The sequence below is a fragment of the Ambystoma mexicanum genome, chromosome 8, assembly GCF_040938575.1.
Source record: "Ambystoma mexicanum isolate Mex_15411 chromosome 8, UKY_AmexF1_1, whole genome shotgun sequence".
Lineage (NCBI taxonomy): Eukaryota > Metazoa > Chordata > Amphibia > Caudata > Ambystomatidae > Ambystoma > Ambystoma mexicanum.
Genome location: NC_090929.1, coordinates 703,983,114 through 704,005,643, shown reverse-complemented (window position 1 = coordinate 704,005,643; position 22,530 = coordinate 703,983,114). Strand labels below are relative to the sequence as shown.

Below are 22,530 nucleotides of genomic sequence, written 5' to 3'. Positions count from 1 at the left end.
CTAACGTCCCCCCTTACCCCCTTCTTTTGTCTTGTGGTGCCTGGAAAAACCTGTGTATAGGCGCCATACAAATGTCAATGAATAAATAAATAAATAAATAAATACATATACATACATACATACATAAAATACACCAACCCTGGAAACCTGGTGACTGCCCAGAGCTCAGGTTGCTGAATGATGATTGTTGGATTAACCTGAGGCCCATTTCAAAGGGCCCCTTAACATCTCTGCAAACCTGGCCATCTGGGCCCTGTCCAGCAGCATGACTGCTCATTGTTAACTTGGGGTATAAACAAGCTCCTCAGTGTCTTTCCTACAGAAGCTATTTGCACCTTCACTGCACTATTTTACCAGTGGTCGGACGTTATGATCTGCACCTGTGCGAATTTGTGACCGACAATGTCAATGCAGGCAGAGGTACTGAGCTCCATCGGCAAGCACAACACGATATCACACCCACTTGCAGACAATCAACCACACCTACACTGATCTCTGAACAACTCAGCTAGGCTCATGTATAGGAATCCCACAGATCAGATCAAATAACAAAACACTAAAAAAACATCTCAAAGGCACACAAAGGGCCTCATTACAAGTTAGCCGGTCCGTATTTAACGGTGCCGGTAAAACCGTACCGGCACCGTTTCCAGGCCGGCTAACTACGAGTTCTGCGGCTGGTGGTGTTACACCTGCTTGGTCTGCCCTGGTGAGCGTAATGCCATTGCCCGCAGACAGACGTGGAAACACCTGAACCATTACTGCATGGTGCTGGTGCTTCCACAGCCCCCATTCCCATGGAGTCCTACGGGACTCCACGGGAATAGGGGGTAACGGAATGCTGGCTCCAGAATTACCGGACCACCGGGGCTCTAATGCCCCGGTAATTCCAGCAATCCCGGAGCCACTAATTTAGTTTACCAGTTTTTCCGGCTTGGTTACCACCGGACTTGGAATGAGGCCCAAAGACATTTTGACAGGCTGCTTCCTCTGACAGGTCAGCATTGCTGTGACAGGACAAGTGACTACTCCTCTCGAGGCACATTCATTTTGCTTGCTGTTTTGGGGGTGTTCTCCTAATTTCCCCATAGGCCAGTTAGTCAGCTCTGGATCAAATGGAATGGCAAGTAAGGCGGGCCTGTGGAAATGTGGCAGAGCTGCCAATCATGCTGCGTGCCATGGTGGAGGCCAGGGAAGCAATATGGGGTGGGAATACACAAGTAGTTACAGCTGGCCACAAAGGTTTAGCATCATCAGTGGTCGGAGCATGAGGGAGGAAGGTATGCAGAGGGTCGGTTGCTAGGAAAGGGTTGGCGTGTTGCAAGGAAGGAGCAAGGTGTGAAGATAAAGAAGGATATGATTAGCGTTGGGGGAGACGGCCAGGTGCTATCAGGGATAGTTCAGAAACCATTAGGCGAGACCTTTTCACAGCCATATCTGGCAGCATGTTGGTTTGTTTTTTCTTGAAAAAGTCTCGTGTTCTTTGCAGAAAATGATGAGCAATGGAACTGAGGTGGTACAACATGAGAAAGGGTCGATGAGAGCTTGATACTTTTTAAATTAGTTCCTCTGCTTTGTTTTGCTGGATCTATGTGATTTCTTCAAAAAAATGTTTTTTATCAAAAACATGTTTAACGAATCTTAAATACCGAAGAAATACTGATTTTTTAAATATTTTGGGGGTCCCCCAAACCCCTGTTTCTGTATGTCTATAACCCCACCGCAAATCCCTGCCCACCAATTTAACTCCCTTACTCCACCCCCATATATGTTTTTTTAACACAATATTTTTTAGGTATTTTGGATCAGTTGAAAAAGGTTTTTGGTAATTTCTATTTGAAAATATCACTAGATAACGTTTTGCCTTGTGTCAACTGGACAGAACAAGCGTCACGGCCAGGTATTTTGGAGATTGTAAGTGCAGAGACTTGTATGTTTCCCAGGTCTGTTTTAAAGATGGGCCTCATTATAAGTTTGCTGGTCCGGTAACAACGGTACTGGTAAACTACCGGTACTGTTGTTACCGGACCAGCAAACCACAAGTTCTGCTCGCGGGTGCCTTCCTGCCCCTGCCAGGTCAGACCTAGCGGGCGTACCGGCACCCGCAAGCAGAGCATGCCAGATGCACCGACACCATTTGGAATAGTGCTGGTGCATCCGACCTCCCCATTCCCATTTGAGTCCTATGGGGCTCAAATGGGAATGGGGAGCATTTTTCTCTGGCGCCCACGAATGGGCAATTACCGGGTCTAGCAAAGCCGTAATGCCCCGGTAATTGCCCATTTGTGGGTGCCGGAAAAAAAATTATACCGCCGGCAGCCGCTGCCGCCAGTATCATAATGAGGCTCAATTAAGCTTCAAATGGGAGTCAGGGTGTGGGAAAGGAAGAGGTGTGACGTGGATGAAACATCAGGTGACTGGTACTAGGCTGAGGCATGCTGGAGGGGACTCATCGTTTCTAGGCTCCTTCTTGTCAGGCATGCCAAAAGGGGACGTCCATCAAAGAGATGTTGATTGTGTGCATACGTCTGACTCTGGGCCGGGTTTTTTTATGTTTCCCAACAGCCCCACTTGAAACTGAATCTATTTTAGCAAAGTAAAGGTGAAAGTTAAGTCTGGCATCAAATACAAATCCAAGGGGTGTGGCATTCACTAGATTTAGAAATCTCCCAAGGAGAGGGCGCCTGGGGTGCCATCTGCCAAAGGCGTGCAGGGTAATTCCAGTTTGAAAGCTTAGTTACAGGTAGTGCAAGTACAGGTATCCTTTTGCCCTCATTAGGCTTTCAGCAACTAGGATGATCCTTTGTTGCATCGTGATGTGGTAAAGCTGTTGCCCACATGCTGATGAACCTTGTGGTCTATGCCACCTACCAGCTCACTTAGTGGTTCCAATTACATGTTACGCAACGATTGGTGCAATACAAAAGACGGCGTGAACACTTTAGGTTCTACACATTGTGGATGACCCTGGAAGTATGATATGATATGATATTGCATTTGTAACACGCCTATACACAAGTGTTTCAAGGCGCGAAATGATGGAAACCATTTGAGTACTATTCTGTTAATGCCTCAGCAGCTCTTAATCATGCTAAGGAGGATCTGGTGGCCTACTCTATCCAACACTGCAGGTATATCAAAGAGTGCAAGTTGATGCGCTTCTCTATTGGATGAGATGTGTAGTGCATCATCGACTGTCTGAAAGGGAGCAAGGGGTCATGCTGCATCCTTTGCTGGAACCCTACCGGTCGTCTCCCCGTAAATTGTAGTCCACGGCATGTCTGGTCAGCTCTCAACAGTTTCAACCAGAAAGGCGAGGCTGAATATCGAGTGGCAATTGTTCAGGTCAAGTGGGTCCTCCGAACTTTTCTTTAACAGAAGAAGTATCTGGTCTTCTTTTATGCTGTTTTGGAATTAAACCAAAGTCAGGGACATGCTTTTATTAATTAATTAATGTATTTATTTATTTGGATATTTGTAAGGCACTATACAAGTGGTGTTTCAAGGCGCCACAAGACAATAAAGTGGGGTGGGAACCAGGGAGAAGGATAAAATAACGGTCCTACTATGCTTTAATGACATTCAGATTGTGCGGAACAGGAAGTGTGAGGGGGAGGGGGAAATACAGGCATGCAGAAAGCAAAGTGCTATGTGGGAAGGGAAAGGGGTGATGGGGCGAAGGCCAAGTGCTAAGTGGAGGCCTGAGGCCAAGTGGCAAGGGCCAGGGAATGTAGGTTAAATGCAGAGAAGGGGGTGTGGACTGGGTGAGGCGCGGACTGGCTCCCTGTAGTACTCAGAGGGAGCCAGGCAGCCCATCACTGAGGCAGAAGAAAGGTCGTAGCATGGGAGGGGGAGAGTGAAGGTGGGGGAGAAAAGTTGGGTCTTGAGGAGCTTTCGGAACCTAAGGAGATCTGGCTCAAGCCTGAGAGGGGCAGGGATATCCTTCCAGGGGGAGGTGCGTGCCGAGGAGAGACATCTAGCCCCCACTCTTTGTTTAGAGAAGCATCTGATACGCATAGAGTTGGAGCTAGCAGACCGAAGGGCTTTAGCAGGGAGGTATTTAGGGAGAGAGCCTTGGATGTAGCAGGGTCCCAGATCCCAGAAAGCCTTATGGATGATGCAGAGGGTCCTGCATTTGTTCCTAGCAGTAACCGTGAGTCAGTGGAGAGAAATTAGGGCTGGAGAGTGGCGCTCCCTGGGCTTGAGGCCAATAATAAGTTTTGTAGTCCTATTCTGGATTTGTTGAAGGGGGCGAAGGCAGGATGAAGGAAGATTAAGGAAGAGGCTGTTACAGTAGTCAAGCCTAGAGAGGACCAGAGCTCTGGAGACATTGAGTTTCTGGGGGAAGGTGAGGAAAGGGAGAATACTCTTGAGGAGGTGCAGCTGATAGTGTACCTTCTTGGCAAGGTCATCAATGTGAGGAGAGAAGTATAGAGAGGAATCAAAGATGGCACCAAGGTTTTTTGCCTCACAAGAGGGTTAGGGGAGGGACCGATAGAGGGTGGCCAGAGGGAGACAAGGTGGGAGCTGGGGTCCCAATGAAAACAATCTCATTCATACTGTCATTAAGGCAGAGATCATTGCAGTGCACTGTGACTTAATGGCAGATAGACAATCAGGGATGAGAGAGGAGAAAGAGGAGGAAGGGGAGGGAAGGTTGAAGCAGAGCTGTGTGTCGTCTGCATAGCAATGAAAGTGAGGAGGGAAGGAAGAGATCAAGTGGACCAAGGGGGCAAGGTAGAGGTCTAAAAAGCCACAGTGAAAGGATAGAGCCTTGAGTGACTGTGCAGTTGGAGAGTGTGATCGAGGAGAGAAATGGGTTCAGTTGACGCAGCTGCTATACATCGCTCAACAGTTTTAACCAGAAAGGCAAGGCTGATTATCGAGTGGTAATTGCTCCGGTCAAATGGGTCATCAGAGGTTTTCTTTAACAAAAGGGTTATCTGCTCTACTTTTAGGCTGTTTTGGAATTAAACCACAGTCAGGACCATGTGTTTATCTATTTATTTATTGGATATTTGTAAAGCACCTATCCAACAAGTGGTGTTTCAAGGGGCCACAAGACAAAAGGGGGAGAGGGCAAGGGAGAAATATACAATAACAGTCCTACTAGGTCTTGTGACATTCGGGAGGGAGGACGTGCCAGTCTGCACAAAGTAAAGTGCTAAGGTGGGAAGGGAAAAGGGTGAAGGGGTGAAGTGCAAGTGCTAAAGGGAAGAAAGAGGGCAAGTGCCAGGGAATGCAAGTAAAAGCTGGGAAAGGAAATGGACTGGGTGGGTGTGGACTGGGCAGGGGGGCCTACTGTATCAGTGGTATACTGTTTCGAACAGTGTAGGTATATCAAAGAGGTCAAGTAGACATGCTTCTCTATTGGCCGAGATGTGTGCATCATCCACTGTTGAAGGGGAGCAAGGGTCATGATATGATATGATAGGGCATTTATAATGCGCCTATACACAAGTGTTTCAAGCCGGACCGGTCCTCTCCCTGTATATTATTGTCCACGGCATATCTGGTCAGCTGCATTGCTTTACATTTCTCAACAGTTTTAACGAGAAAGGCGAGGCTGTATATCGAGTGGAAATTGTTCAGGTAAAATGGGTCCTCAGAGGTTTTCTTTAACAGAGGGGTTATCTGGTGTACTTTTAGGCTGCTTTGGAATTAAACCAAAGCCAGAGACATGCTAATGATTTAGAGCCAGCAATGCACCAGTAGTGGGTCTCTTGCATGGCATAATGTTGTGTGCACTGTAACAGACATTTTGAGGGCGTCCAGCGATATTGGAGCAAATATTACAGAATGTTCTGAGCTTAGGACATGGTGGATCTGATCTTACTGAGTGCTCTGCTAGCTTGATATCCAGCCCGATTCTCTGTGCGTAGATTGGCAAACTGCTGACACTACTCGCTGGATTCAGAGAGTAGTGGCACGTTTTACCATCTCAATTTCTCAAAGTGTTTCCTTAGACTTTTTTTTGCAGCAGCAGCAATTTGGGACTTAATGTTGGAGGTCTTTGATTTGTCCTTTTTGGATGAAGCTTGGAGCTCATTTATTTATTTCTTTTGTGCATTGTTTTTTTAAAGCGCTCACACAGCCCGCGGGCATCGAGGCGCTGTTACAGGATTTGTTCGTTTTTTTTTTTTGCGTTATAGTTTTCTGTTGTTGTCTTAGTTGCGTATTTATAACGCGCTTAAACACCCAGAGGTTTCTAAGCGCGGACCGGGGGATCGAACCTGTGTTGCTTTGTCTCGTCTTGCTTCCAAGGCGCGCACGTTGCTGTTAAGCTATCCTCCCGGGACAATGAAAGCATCGTTGGGAGATTTAGACACCGTTTCCTTTCAAAAGACCTACGGTCAGAGTGTCCTATCCTGCCCTGGATATTAACCATCATGGCAACTTTTAGTTTATCGCAGAGCCTACTCATTTGTTATTTTGGCCACCATGTGTGTACATTGGTGAACAATGCCTATGTTAAATATGATTCCAAGTCTGGCCTCTTAATTGATAAATGTCAATCTCATGACATCTACCTGTGTTCAGAAACAACAGACAATAATCAAAGTAAATCAAAAACACTGATTTCTCTCTGCAAGTCAAATGTAGTGTGGGCTGGAATGTTAAAATAACACAATTATTGTGTCTTTATATAACTTAAGATTTCTGAAGATTGTGGGGCAGAACAGAGCTTTGGTCCATACATTGAAGATACAGTAGGTCTAGGGGATGTTGTGCCTGTCCCTCATCAGGCGAGGAGGCAACAGAGTAATGCCTCCCCTTCATTGCAGTACAAAGTAACAGGCATCGATTGTCTGCTCTTCCCAGGGCACGGAGAAATGTGGGCCCCTCCAATCAAAGGAAATAAAGGGTTTATTTGCAAAACATTCAGCGCACATACCTCATTAATAAAATTACTGTACTGCACATGTATTCGTTTCTATACCCCCAGTTTGCACCTGATTTTGGCATTGCCCAACAGACACACAGTAATAAGCACCCAAATATATTTCTGGCAAAGACAAGTGCCGATGTGCACTTAAAAGTCCACTCCCGTCCCCTGCACAACTATAGTTAATGTATAACAATCAACAATTAACACCTTGTATATAATTAATTATAATAGAAATAATTCACTCGAGGTTATTATTTTTACACATTCTCAATAATGCACCAAAAGAATTTTACAAAGACATGTTACAAAATAATATTTAAAAATATCACAGAAATAAAGGTTTTCAACATCAACACATAGGGCCTCATTACACGGACGGCGGTAACCATGGCGCTATTAGCGCCATGGTTGCCGCCGGGATTTTACCGAGTCCGCCATGGTGAATGGCGGAATTACCACCCTATTCCAAGGTGTGTGGGGGCGGTAATTCCCCATTCACCATGGCACTTTCCCATTCCCATTTTTGCCCCCATAGGGCTCAATGGGAATGGGGAAGGTGGTAATTACAGGGCCGCAAATTGCGATACCGTAATTACCTCCAAGGTCCCTTTGCGGGTCCCGTCCTTAACGGCTGGTAAAACCAATCGTTAAGGTAGGGTCCCACAAAGGGACCTCGTAGTAAGGCGGTAAGGGTTTACCGGCACTGGTACCCTTACCGGTAAACACTTACCGCCTTAGTGAAGTATGTTCTCTATGCATTTCAGGAAAGCAATTCCCTTCCTCAGGTGCTATTGATTGTGTTTTTCATTTGTGCGCAGAACCACACAGTGATCTGCATAACTTAAAGTAGAGAATACACTTTTTTAGTGGGATGGCATAGATGAGTTCATTTTTAGTGATAACATCAAACAAAAATCTATCATGGTCTTATTGCATTAATATTCACCTTGTGTCAGTCAAGATCACAAAGTCGCAGCTGTAGGTATCATGTTCTGAAATACTGGAACATGCACGTGATTCAGGTACGATCACAAGGCCTGCTATGTTAAAATAATAGGTGTTATATATTTATTAATGCTTATACTGCATTGGTTCTAAAGTTGTCCAAGAATTGCTAATCAGTGGTCTTGCCTTCAGTAGAAGATATCCAATCTTGTGCAATGTTTGATTCTCTCTATTGTTTTCATCGGGGTTTTGCGAACCCCAAGGATATCTCAATTCCCACCCTTAATGGGTTCAATGATCGTTGTATGCTAGATAACTTATAAGGGATGGGCGCGTTTAGAAAAACCTGCATGTTAGATCTGAGGTACTCAAAGAGGTATTTACCCCAGGCGAGAGAGAAAATGAGGTGAGTTATTACAGGTATCTGTATTTAAAACTGTCTGATATTGAGAATCAGAACAATTTAGGTGACGCGGCTGTATATATCCTTATCCCAGCTCCTGCAATGTTGTATTGATATTGGTATATGAGAGATCACACAGGTTAGTGCCTCTCCGAATGGTTCTACCTTAGAACAAAGGAACATATATTTTGATAGAAATGGGACTTCTCCTTTTACATTTCATTTACTTTATTAGACACTGCAAAAGGATAACATCCACACCTGAAGAAGGGGCAATTGCCCCGAAACACGTAGTGTGCAGTCATAGAGGAGCCTTGCAATGATATAGTATCTCTATTGATGCTTTATTGTTCTGATACAAGTCTAGGAGTGTTATCCGATAAGACAAAACAGAATATGGTGACTAATGACAACACTGATTGATTGTCTAAAACAGATGAATGCATCTTATTGTTATCTAGTTTTTCTGTATATGTTGTCTGTTTGTTCTTTTTTCTTCTTAGACATTTTCTAGTATGAATACATTTCTTTTGAGGAATGCAACAGAGGGATTTGATTCTTTTCCCCATTAGAGTGACTGGGTAACTTGTCAATTCTTAGACAGGCAGTTATTTGTGATTATCTTTGTCCCGGTAGCTTGAGACCACCCAGGGCACCTGAAGTTTATTGTAACATTATTCATTATAAAAGACGGTTATAACTGATATGAATTAGTAGTGCACTCCATTGAACTTTCATTATTAATGAAATAAGGCCATGATAGATTTTTGTTTGATGTTATCACTGAAAATAAGCCCATATATATCATCCCACTAAAAAAGTGTATACTCTATTTTAAGTTCTGTAGATCACTGTATGGTTCTGTGAGGAACGAAAAACATGATCAATAGCTCCGGAGAAAGGGAACTGCTTTCCCGTAAGACGTAGAGCACATAATTCAATGCTTGTATATATTGAAAACCTTTATTTATGTGATATTTGGACATTTTGTTTTGTAAAATATCTTTGTAAAATACTATTGGTGCATTAACTATGCAAACAATTCAGATTGTGTAAAAAAAGAACCTAGACTGAAATATTTGTATCATAATTGAATGTATACAAGGTCTTATATATTTAGGTGTGCAGGGGACGGGAGTGTTCCACAAATCTTTGGACAGCTGCTTGTTTGTCTAATTTGTATGACAGCCCAGTGTCAGGGTTGGTTTCTTCCCCCGGAATCCATATTTATACATAGGTGTGTTCCTGGCTGTTGGAAAGAGTTTGTATTTGAATGTCCAGTGGAAGCACAGATTTGCAGCCAAGACCGACGCTTCCCAAGGAAACTCAGTTTCGATTGCCCAGTACTTGCGCCCCTAAAGCAAAATTGGGACCTGATGCCAAAGCACCCTGAAAACAATATGCTAGTAGGATTTCTAGCACTCATCTCTTTCTCTTACTCTTTCTCTCTCGCTCTAATGTATGTCTCTTTCTCTCTTGATCTTGCTCCCTTTCTTCTGTAACTTATGCAATGTGTTCTGCTCTGGGGCAATGTGCTGATATACTAAAAAATATTATGGTTTTCTTAACAGAATTCCCCAAGAGTGGCCCATCCCCTGTCTGCAGACAGAGCACATTAAGAGCACCATCCAGCTAGGAGGCTTTGAACATGGTGCAGTATATTCTTAGTTCATGATGTTATCTTATATTACTTATGTTACTGGGATTTAACTCACACATATCTATAGTATATTCCCCCTCACTCTCTTATCTCTGTCACTCAGAGCATTGTGTTCTGCTTATATGTTATGTACATTATGTTATTTTAGACTATGGTACTGTGATTTGTACTGCACATCTCTACACTATGGCCCTCATTCCGAGGTTGGTGCTAGTCATTGCGCTATTAGCGCCATGACTAGCACCAATACCGGTACCGCCACCAACGTGGTGGTATGGGGATTTACCGGTCCATTCCGCCCTTTGCGGGACCGGTAAATCCCCATTTGAAAAGCCACTCCCCATTCCCATTCGTGCCCCCATGGGGCTCAATGGGAAGGGAGAAGCGGCAATAACAGTACCGTAAATTACGGTATCGTTATATACCGGTATCCCTTTGCGGGTCCCGTCCTTAATGCCTGCTAAAAGCAGGCGTTAAGGAAGGACCCGCAAAGGGACCTCGGAATAGGGTGCAAAGGGATTACTGGCACCAGTGTCATTACCAGTGCCCGGTATCCCTTTGCGCCCGGGTCGTAATGACCCCCTATGTCTCTCCCACTCCTTGCATGTTCCTACCCCCCTCTGTCTGTCCCCTCCCTCTCTGTGCCTTTGCCTCACTCTCGTTCTTGATATCTCTCTTAGAGTGTTTTCCTCTCAATGTCTCACTCTCTCTCTCTCTCTCTCTCTCTCTAAGTCTCGCTCTCCGTGTCTGTTTCATGCTCTCTCTCAGTGAATTGCTCTTTCACTCTCTATGTGATCTGAATGACACCTGGCCTAGTAGGATCGTTGTCTGTCTCCCCTTGTTACCCCCCGCCTCGTCGCGCCTTGAAACACTTGTGTATAGGCGCGTTACAAATGCCATATCGTATCATATCATATGCTTTTCTCTCTCAGTCACCCCTGGATGACCTGAGTGGACTAAAGGCACTCATTACTCTGACTCGATATGGAGCTTAACTGAGTTGTTGGATCGTGAGGCTGCGTGCCATCTTGTTCATAGAGCAAGCGAACTGAGTGATCCACTGGGCACTCACGCTGCTACGATCTTTGAGTTTGAGTCTGCAGCGGAGCATCAAGAGAGTGAAAGAGTGGGGACTGGAGCAGGGACTATCCAAGGTATGTTGTCATGTCCGATAGCACCAAGATTGACCGCTCGACTTCTCCTCACTCACGCCCACAGAGGTCCTACTGGCTTCTTGCCTCATCGCCAGCTCTTTAGTGCCGATGATTTCAACCCATTTGGTGTTTTCTCCCCACATACCTACTCAAAACTTTGAGTTGGAGTTTTTTGGGGAGCATCAGGAGGCTGACGCTAGAGTAAAGACTGGAGTGGAGAATGTACCAGGTCGGACACCATGCACAACAGCACCAGAAATTGCCTCCTGCTATCCCCTCACGCATATGCACTTAGGTCCCCTCAGGTTGTTGCCCTGTCGTCAGGCCTTTGGCACCAACAATACCCACGCCTTCCCATTATGATCCGCATATGCCAGGCATGCCCCACCACCTTGCTCAAGAAAGTGTTGATTTCCCATTAACTAATTATGTCCTGAACACTTTGTCAGCACAGGATGAGCAGGTCCGTATTAGTAACATTAATCACTGTCCATGCAAGGTTCAAGGGTCGCCATTCCTAGCATTGCAAGAATATACTAAATGAGTTCTTGCACATGTAAAGGCAAACGCCAGGGCTGTTTTCTCCTGCCCCACTAAGTCCACCAAACCCGTGGCTGTGTGTGTGTACACACACACACACACACACACACACACACACACACACACACACACACACCTCAGCCCTTCACTCCCCCAGACCAATGGCTGTTCCACTGGCATCTGACATTAACCTTCTGCCAACTCTATCTGCTGCTTCCCCTCCATCACTTCCACTGTGCATTAAGCTCAACTACTGAGTACATTTGACCATGCTGTGCCGCACTTGTTCCTGCTCCCGCAATAAGATGCTTGCAGTTACATGTATTTACATCTACTGCATTTACATCTTTATGAATTTGCAAGTACTGCATTTGCAACTGTGCATGTATATCTAGTCTATAAACCCACAAGCCTGCCACAAACCTCTACCTTGTTTCTATACCCTCTTACTCTTTTTTATATCTGTTTTGTGTATCCCCTGAAAAATGAGCAAAACCGATGAAAATGCATAAGATGCAAATACATATTACCAATTTCCCAAAATATGATACCATAGTATTACATATATCTATTAGGTCACTGACACAGGATACAATCTGGCTAACACAATATAACATGATGGTGCAAGCTGTTAAAAGGTAGGTCACACGGACCATTCATGTATTTGTTGCTGCCCTATTGCACTCTATGACAACAAAAAACAACTTCTCAATGCTCTCGTCCTTTTTGCATAGACTTACATAATAGCCTGGCACTTAAGGGGTTGTCCAGATATCTGAGGTCAGGACCTGCTGCCCACATTTTGAAATGCCCTCAAGAGTTCTCCCTTGTTTGTAGGATTGTGCACACACTTGAGCTACTCCTTAAGTTGTGCACAGATTAACATGATATGATTTAGCAAAGGCGGTCCCAGGGAGTTCAGACCCGAGCAAGACCCTGTTTCAATATACGGCAGAAGCCCCCTCATAATAATTCTTTCTTTAAAGAAGGCTGTGCCCATTATGCCCTTCCAAAAAACATTATGGGTTCTGGCCCTTCTTTGGGCTATTTCCTGGAATATGTTCTTTGAGTGGATGCTTTGGACAAAATTGCTCAACACATGTTCTTTACTACTAAAAGTCAAGCTGTTGCACACATCTAGGATGACCGTAATCTTATTCATGTATAGCACGTCCTCAAAATCTTCCCCTATCTCCCTCATGCACTTATGGACGCCATTTGCTTTTCTTTATTGATCCTGCGGAAAACAAGGCATAACCAGTGGAGTGAGAAGTCCTGGTTACAAAAATTAGCACTGCCCTGTTGACCACTCAAACACGATGCACAAACGGGGTGGGCAAGGAGTCAACATAAGGCTTCATGATAATACAAGAAAGAAATACTGTCCTGATTACTTTTGAGACATGATGCACAGATTGTGGCTCTAAAGTCAGAATAATGCCTTATGATAAAAATATAAACATTCTCCCCTGTTTACTTCCTACATATGATGTGCAGGGGGGTGCAAGAAGGCAGAAAAAGGCAAGGTGTTAATAAAAGAAATGAGCACAATGCTTGTGGCCACTGAAAAATGATAGAGAGAGTGCGTCCCATGGAGTTGGTATAAGGAGTGTTGATTGCAAATTAATAAAGATTGAACCGTGCAGTCAGAATAAGGCTCTGTGAATATAAAAGATATAAACACTACCCTGGTTTCCGCCCAAGCATGATACATGGGAGAGATCAAGGGGGGCAGAAAAAAGGCATGGCTACATAAACGATGTCGTTTAAACTGATGTTGCAGTCCTGCACTTCCATCTAAGAGGCTAGGGAACAAGGTAGATTGCACCTATGTTGTACTTGACCCTATGACCATCTCTCTGCACTTGCACGTTCTGAATGCTCACAAGGCTTAGTAGGAACACCTCTTTCCTGTTCATAAGTTGTATTTCTATTTGGATTTTGTTCCCATGTTCCCTCCCAGTTAGCCCTGTGGGCGATATGAAACACAATTTCTTGTTGTATAAGGGCCTTAAAAAAGTACAATAAAATAAATAAATAATAAATAAAAAGGATCTCCTAATGATACCGCAGTCTTCTCTTCATATTGCTGCAGCGGCTCATCTGTTATTTTGCACAGACGCCTAAAGTGAAGCACAAGGAACAGGGAATGCTACTATAGATTCAAAACAACTATTACAAATATATGGCAAATAGAAACATGTTGTCCTAGAAAAAGGAAAACTTGCGAGCCTTTGTTGACATTTATGGACATGCTACCTGCAAAAAGGCCTGAAAAAGTTCACAAACTCTTAACAAAACTTCAGGGTGCAAAACTTGACAGCACCCCTCTGCCTGCTACAGAGCTGCTGGATTTCTGGAACGGGATAACCAGCTCCGGAGGGCTCCCTTAGCGCAGCACTCATCTCTAGGCTCATTCCTTTAGGGATTACTGGACGCATGTGTAGAGGTCTTCCATGGAGAAGATACTTTATGGAAGCAGGCAGAACAGGAGAAGTAGTTCATGAGTTGCAAGGCACAATGAATACCGTAACTGTAAGGTTGTCATCAAAATGGCGTCCGTTAAGTGGGGTGAATTGATAGAAGAAGGGGGACACAAGTTACGCTTAACTCTGAATTTCAATTTCTTTATTGAGTACCATCGTAAGTACAGATATCATGGCTTGGCAACATACTTCGGGCTTATTGACATGTTTCATCTTGGGCAGACATAAATCGTTTATGTGACAAGGTGTAGATAGCTTTCAAGGGGCCAAAGGCAGTACTGGCCACTCTGTAGGAGGTTACCATCTCTTTATCAGTGTGGCGCCCTCACCCGTCAACAACCCAGCCCAAACCAAAATCCAGAGCAGCATTGAAATAGGTTCTGTACACATTCCACGGTGTACAAACACGTTTGGCTTGGGAGTCTGACCATTTGTGTTTCTGTTCATACTGTGTTCATGCATGGCTGTAGGCTAGTTCTTGTATAATGAGCGTTACATGTCAAAGGGTGTGGAGAGGCAGTGTCCAAGTATAGACACCTGTTCCCTCATCCATCCAAGCACTCAGTTCAGACATAACCTTGTGCATGGACAGCACAATGTCTACCTAGTGCCACACGTGGAGAGAGCGGAGAGGTGCAGATCCAGAATGACAAAAACAAATGCTTCAAGCAGAGGTCACTCCACGAGCAAACGGGCCACATCAACAGCCGTCAGCTGACCTTACAAATCTCCATGACATATACTGTACAGCATGAGTGTTCGCAAGGGCCACCAATAAGTTGCCCCTACCTACTTCATTTAGCAATATGTGATCTATGTTGAGCATACTTTCGATTGACCAACCCGCAACATAGTGTCATCTTTCAATATCTTGAAGACCAATTTGATGTTCTTTTGTGTGCTGTCCTCTGAGCGGGTTTAATTTAAATATCCCTCCCATGGTTTTCTTGGATATTTTCACTTTCTGGTTCGCCAACATAATATTAGGTCAGGTCTCTACTTGCATGTGACCTGTTTGGATGACTTTTTTCAAGAAAACCACCTATGTCATTTATTGGGCGCCTACTCTTTGGCAATGGGGGCAGTGGGACTGAGATCTCCACATTCAATGTTTAGCAATCATATGTAAAAAAGCTTAAAAAAATAAATAAAGAAAACGTTCAGCCAAACAAGGCTTGTAAGTAATCAACCAAAATGTATTGTTGTTTGGGTGGATCCACACCCAACAACCTCTAACTTAACACTTGTTTGGCCAAAAGCTAAACATTGAATGTGGATTTATAAAAATAGAAACCAAAGAATGAGAACCACATAAGAGGACGGTTGTCCTTCAAAGAGTGTAATTGGGTTACCTGTTGGCGACAACAAGTTGCTGAAATTACATGTTAAAGAGTGCCATCCCTGACTCAATCCATGTACGCAGTATACTAGATGTTATGCGGCACATTTCTGATTCTCACTTTCTTTTGGTTTGAGATACATCACATCTGAAGCAGGAAGACTGGCCTAATGATTTGGCATAAGGACTGGCCTAAACATCTAAGCCATAAAAGCAGATGTTGCAGAGAACCACCAGAGCACAACCAGCTGAGCTAGCTGTGGAATGTCTGCAGCCAGGCCTCGCAGGTGGGCATCAACAGCCCTCCCTTCTGAGAAGTACACAGCGCTAAAGCTCAAGCTGCTGGCTGAAGTCCCAAAGTTGATAAGAGCCTGCCTTGCAGAGACAATCTGATGTTACGAAATATGTTTCTCTCTCTCTGTTCTTGCGATTTGTATTTAAGGATGAGCCAGGCCTGGGAGGGGTCAGAGTCGATGCAGCCCTCCAGAGCCTGGGGTGTGTGTTAACATTACAGCTTTTACACCCAAACCTCTGGCTTTGCATATTATTTTTGCCGAGTGCCTAGAATGCCTGAAACGGTATGAGGGAGCTAGATGAGCACTAGTATCGGGGGAGCAGGATGAACAAATGTAAAACTAGCGAATGGGGCAGCAACGGCAGTCCGGTTGCTTTCAGCAATTGATATGCTGGCCTGGCCATAAAGCAGGCTTTTTCAAAAAGATAGAAGAGTCTATTGCCCCTTCCCGGAAGTCTGATTTTTGAAACATACAAAAACAGGACAAGCAGTGGGGTTTGGCACTATTTAAAGAGCCCATGATTGGGTGGAATGGCCTTGTTTAAAAATAAAGAGAGCAAGTAGGTAATAGTATTAAGGGTATTATTTTGAGTTGTCTGAGAAGGAGGCAAACCCCCTTCATTAAGCGATGAATATGATGAAGAAGAGGGGCCGCAAGAGTAATGCAATGTTAGTCAAGATTGTATGCAGTACCTTTTGGGTGCACTACAATAACTCTGATCTCCTAGCAATAGGGACCTAACCTTTGGAATAAGTCTGAACTACACAGGTTGGTAGTGTGGCTGAGCAGCCATGCGTATCTCAAGAGGGGTCAATGTGAGCAATAATATTGTGACACAGAGTTTCACAGTAATAGTTATCCAAATAAACACTTATACTCAAGGTTTCTTGATAAAACAATTATTAATTTATTTCACAGTCAGTTGTATAAGCCTTCTTCAGAAGGGAGCAAACCATGTAACAGTTATAATACACTTCAAAACACAATCTTAGTTTCTCTAAATCAGATGATACCCATTGGGGATGGCACACAGACACTTCCTACACCCTCAGGTGACTTAAATAGCTACGACGCTGTGGACATTGATTTATCACTGGTACATTTAGAGCAGGCTTGTCCAACCTTTCTGAATGTGGGGCCGAAGCATTAACTTTTTGTCACCCAGTGGGCCGGCGAGCCAAAAGTCAACAACCTCACCCAAAGCAGTATATTAAAAAGCGATATTGTGTGACCTTTGACACAATAGCATCACAGGCAGTGATAGCCATGCAGTCCCAAAGATTTTTTTTTTCAAATATGAGGTTGAAATGGTGCATTTTACAGCAGAAAAGGTAACCAAAAAGCCATAGGTTTACAAGGGGAACATGAAAATTCCATGTCACCAACAGCAGAAAAGTACATTTTACAACACAACACATTTTAATGATCAATGTGTCCACAGTGTAAAACAGCACTGTCACTGATGTAACAAACACATTGTCATGCTGGTTGTACCCAAAATATGCCTCTGTAGCAACATGTCTATGCTGGCTATTCCCAATTTAGGCCAGCATTGTCCTGTACAAAGCATGATTGATGCTGCCTGGGCATGTGCAGTGTGCTCAATACATATAGTAGCTTATTTCTGTAATACACATTACTTCTGTGGTGATGAAAGAAGCATAATTCAATTCAACAGATAAAATGTGGAAAAGCGATCACCCAAAGGTGAACCTAATTGAAGAAACACAATGTGAGCACAATCTTAAAGTATGCAACCTAGCAGGCCTAGTGCACACTTTACCTTTTCTTTCACCAATAAATCGGGGGGAGAGCGCAAACGCAGTCCCCCACTACCAGAAATTATGCAGTTGTGTATCCCGCATTTGGGAACATAGCAGGGGTCAGCAAATCCTATGTGCAATAGGTAAGCCTCACCCTGGGAGATCTGCCCTTGAGATGAGATTCTCCCCTGCCAGCTAAGTATGAGTTGCATGCAAGAGGGCAGGGGTTGGGTCAGTTCTGGGAAGCCCCGCTAAGTGAGGGTAAGAAGGCAGGCCCTGACCCAGCCCCAACTCCCACCCCCCGGAAGCTCTGAGCGTCTGCAGAGCTGCCTGTCCCACGTGTAGGGGGAAGCTCCAGCACGCAGAGCCCAGCAGAAGAGCAGATTTTAGCGTAGTTCCTTTCTCCCATCAGGCCCTGCTCGGCCCGAGATTTGTATAAATAGCAGGATGGCTCGAGCAGGCCTGTTGCAGTCTGCCCACTGGCCTGTCGGCCCCACACGGGCCCGTGGCCCTCCTGAGTGGAGCTGCTCAGCGCTGGCCCCATTGGCACCATCATAATCATCCTGGACCTTGACGCTCCACCACCCCTGAATCTCGGAGTTCTGCTCAATAACAATGCTGAAGCTTTGACATCTTTGCCGTAACCATATGCCGTGATGTGTCAGCTGAGCCTGCACAGCGCCAAAGGCAAGTATTCCCTTGTCTGGGCCCAGAGGTCACGGAGTCTTCCAGTGCCATCCACTTGGCACGGCCTACTGTCCCCAGCGTTTTCTACCCACAAATCAGCACCACTGCCAAACAGAACTGCATCACTGGGGCCCATCGCTGCTGCTCTCTGACTTGACCCCAGGCCCAGCGCAAAGGGACCCTTGCTTCTGGTCTGATGCTGAAAAGCCTGGCTCTGCTGAGATCCGAAAGACAAGAACTAAGGTATTTTGGGAACATAGTACTATTGTTTTTTGTGTTGCAACTGTATCAGCTCACACCTCTCCTGAAGGGTATTGGCTGCCCTCAGACTGCGCTACCAAAAGAGTGAAAATAAGTTATACCTGTTTGTGATGCTGGAAATGCATCGGAGGGACAGGGCCTCCGTATCCTTGTCCTATACTGCTTTTCATCGTGTGTTCTGTTGTGTTTTCCGCGCAGGAGTTCATGTGGGACTCCTGGCGGTGCAGCTCTCTTTCTTTTGGTTTGGTGAACGGACCTGTGGGATACCCTTATGGCACCCATGGGTGGGGGTACAACCCTGTGCCCCTAGTGTATGCTTTTGGGCACCTATGGGTGGCCCACAGAGCAGGGTATGGACTGGTGGCAGCTCCATGCTGAATTTGACAGGTGCGCGGAGTATCCTCCATTTTGGGATACCCCGGCCCTGCCATTGGGATCAGTTGATTCCTGATGGAAAACAAGATGGCCCCGGTGGCCTCTTGCTTTCTATTACCCATTACCTTGTTTTCCCAAAGTCCTGGGAAGCCCTGACTCTGTCCCTCCCCCCTGACTGGCTGGTGGGTGGAAGTGCCATATATGGTGTTGTTGTGAAGGCCCGGTCAGACTAGCTGGAGCCTTCCCGGTGAAGTATGTTGTTGGTACCTCCTGTGGGTGGGACCTGGGTGAATAGAGTGTGTGACAAATATGCATTCTGTGTTGTGGGTGTCTAGTATCTGGTGGTTGACACAATGACTGAGACAACCCTGCCCGAAACCGGTATGAATGCAGCTTGGAGTGTTGAATGGCTCGGTACTTGTCCCAATACACATAACTTATTCTGAGCGTCTGGAGAGGAGTGAATGGCCTGAATACCTTGCGTGCCTGATTGGCTGCCTGCCTGCATGAATGCCCGTAGTCGTGATTGGATGCTTGAGTGTGACCCAGCGGAATGAATGGGAGATCAACAGTATATCTGGGGACCTCTCACTGCTAGGAATTGTTTTCAGAAGCTGAAGTCCACTACGACGAGTAACTGGATTAACTGACGCTTGACCTTGAAGCCCTGCTGGACGAGAAGAATTGCTGTTGCTCTCCTTCACAATCTGAAAGCTGCTGTGCCTCCAAGGACTGACCCAGATAGGACCTGGTAAGGCGCCCTCTTCCCGAGCTACGAGGGACCATCGTGCACAGCTGATCTTTGCCAACGCTCCCTGGTAGACAGACCTTCGACAGGCTGCCGACCCGATACAGGGACTGCTGCGGAACTCCAAGGAGAAGCACCCGGACTGTTGTCTGCCACTGTCAACGACCGCCGTCGCCGACTGGAGCCGCCATGCTCCCGTTTGCCTAAGAACTTCAATTGATCATCGGACGCTCTCGTCTGCATCGTCACCCGCTTGTCTCCCGTTGGAGAAGGCCTGACCGTCGACGCGCCGAGGAGCATCCACCAGTGGGTTTCCCGCCACCTACAGACCGCAGAGACGCCGACGACTCGACACCCTTGCTGGGCCACAGTTCTTCATCATCTCTTTGCGGTCCAGAACTATCATCACTGAGGTGCCCCGCACACCTCTTCCTTGCAGGACGCCAACGCTCTGTCGTCGACGAGCACCGCTAGGAACGAAGCTGCCACTTCCCTGCCGTAGTTCACTCTGTTCACCGTCGGACGTTCGATGACCCGTGACTCCGCCTTAAAGGGAGGGCACTCAAGAAGGGCCGTCGATTCCCCGACACCGAACACCAAGTTCCCCGACACCTCTTGATGATCCCTGGCTCCCGCCTGAAAGGGAGGCACTCAAGAAGGATCGGTCAGCCCATCGTCAGAGAACTCTACTCCACCAGGTACATTGGGGAGGTAAAAACCTTAATAGGAAGAAGTGAGACTATTGAACATATGGACTGGGCTTGTGCGATATATCTTATTTTACAGGTTGCCCAGGTGGGGGGATCTCCACACAGAACTGTGTCTAGGTAACAGGGCCAGTATTCTGCCTATTGTTTCAACCATCTTACGTTCCTGCCTATCTCTATTGCTAGTTTTACCAGGTCCTCTCTGGGTCAGTCCTTGTAGGCACAGCAGATTTCAGATTGTGAAGGAGAGCAACAGCAATTCTTCTCGTCCAGCAGGGCTTCAAGGTCAAGCGTCAGTTAATCCAGTTACTCGTCGTAGTGGACTTCAGCTGCTGAACACGATTCCTAGCAGTGAGAGGTCCCCAGATATACTGTTGATCTCCCATTCATTCCGCTGGGTCACACTCAAGCATCCAATCACGACTACGGGCATTCAGGCAGGCAGCCAGTCAGGCAGATGAGGTATTCAGGCCATTCACTTCTCTCCAGACACTCACAACAAGTTATGTGTATTGGGACAAGTACCGAGCCATTCAACACTCCAAGCTGCATTCATACCGGTTTCGGGCAGGGTTGTCTCAGTCATTGTGTCAACCACCAGATACTAGACACCCACAACATAGAATGCATATTCGTCACACACTCTATTCACCCAGGTCCCACCCACTGGAGGTACCCACAACATACATCACCGGGAAGGCTCCAGCTAGTCTGACTGGGCCTTCACAACAACACCATATATGGCACTTCCATCCAACAGCCAGTCAGGGGGAAGGGACAGAGTCAGGGCTTCCCAGGACTTTGGGAATACAAGGTAATGGGTAATAGAAAGCAAGAGGCCACCGGGGCCATCTTGTTTTCCATCAGGAATCAACTGATCCCAATGGCAGGGCCGGGGTATCCCAAAATGGAGGATACTCCGCGCACCTGTCAAATTCAGCATGGAGCTGCCACCAGCCCATACCCTGCTCTGTGGGCCACCCACAGGTGCCCCAAACATACACTAGGGGCACAGGGCTGGACCCCCACCCATGGGTGCCATAAGAGTATCCCACGGGTCCGTTCACCAAACCAAAAGAAAGAGAGCTGCACCGCCAGGAGTCCCACATGAACTCCTGTGCGGAAAACATGACAGACCACATGATAAAAAGCAGTAAAGGACAAGGATACGAGGCCCTGTCCCTCTGATGCATTTCCAGCATCACAGTGACATTTTAACCGTACGTGCACTTTAATGAGCTTGGATAACATTAGTGGTACCACTTTAGAATTGTATATATTTATCATTATTGACTTCCGAGTACAAAGTGCGTTATTGTGATCGTGTACATACCTTTGAATATTAATTATATAAAGACTGTGTTTTCAGTAATACAGTGTGTGGACATACTGTTGTGGGGGTTCGGGGACTACACTGTACTTAAGAACCAGCCCGCATCACCTCCTGAGAAGATAGGCCTTGATTGCTCGTCCATTGCTACCATATAGAGAATCTTGGCTGGGGTCCTGTGCCTCTCCTCTACCATATAGAGAGCGGAAGTACAGACACCCCCACCAGCCTTTACACTGTTGGGCTTGCCTGTTTCACTTTTATGATTGGGATCACTGCTGCATGGGTATTAAGCGCGTTATAAATAACCTATCATATCAGATCATATCATAGATCACAGATCAAGATCATAAGCAACTTCCAGAAACCTTAGCAGGTGGTCCACTGAGGCCCATTTGCAGGTTACAGTGTGTTATTGGGGCACTACTAGGGTAACATATTGTGCTGTACATGTATTATTCGCCATGCTTTGATACCCCACTGGCCACATCTATAATGTCCAAAGTACTTGGTATAATGCATGGACATTTTCATCAATCTGCACTGTGCTTAGAGGTAAACGTAACCGAGCTCCTGCTGTTCTTCTTTGTCTCGAGACGAGGAAAAAAAGCACTGCAAAGTTTAAGTTTCTCAGCTGATAAAGGTTCATCTTCGGTGACATTCGCAATTCAAAAGAATGATTTTTGGGGCAGAAAGGCTGTCTCGCTGCAACCCCTGCTAAACATATGTCCAGAGATGACAAATCTTGAAAGTAACTCCGCACAATGGCCCTCTGAGCAGCGGCCCGAGGCTAATCAGGGGTTCAGGAATCCGCTGTGCTGCCCATGCCGAGAGGAACTCCTGCACAGCGCCTGTCCACATAATCCTTCGCCTGGGCCAGCACTCTCTTCTCCTCACCTCGCCACCTCCTCCCTTCATCTTGGCTCACCTTTTACCCCTCGGAGCAC

The 22,530-nt window shown here is 45.9% G+C and overlaps 1 protein-coding gene and 1 non-coding gene across 2 annotated transcripts in view; both read right to left on the bottom strand.

Annotated features, from left to right (window-relative positions):
* The window catches only part of LOC138472456 (neuropeptide FF receptor 1-like), a 785,019-nt gene that overhangs the window by 691,724 nt on the left and 70,765 nt on the right, over positions 1 to 22,530 (bottom strand). The gene's annotated exons all lie outside the window — the stretch shown is intronic.
* On the bottom strand, positions 17,517 to 17,678 carry LOC138474930 (U1 spliceosomal RNA). The gene has a single exon (XR_011269150.1). It is a non-coding gene; the product is annotated as a U1 spliceosomal RNA (small nuclear RNA).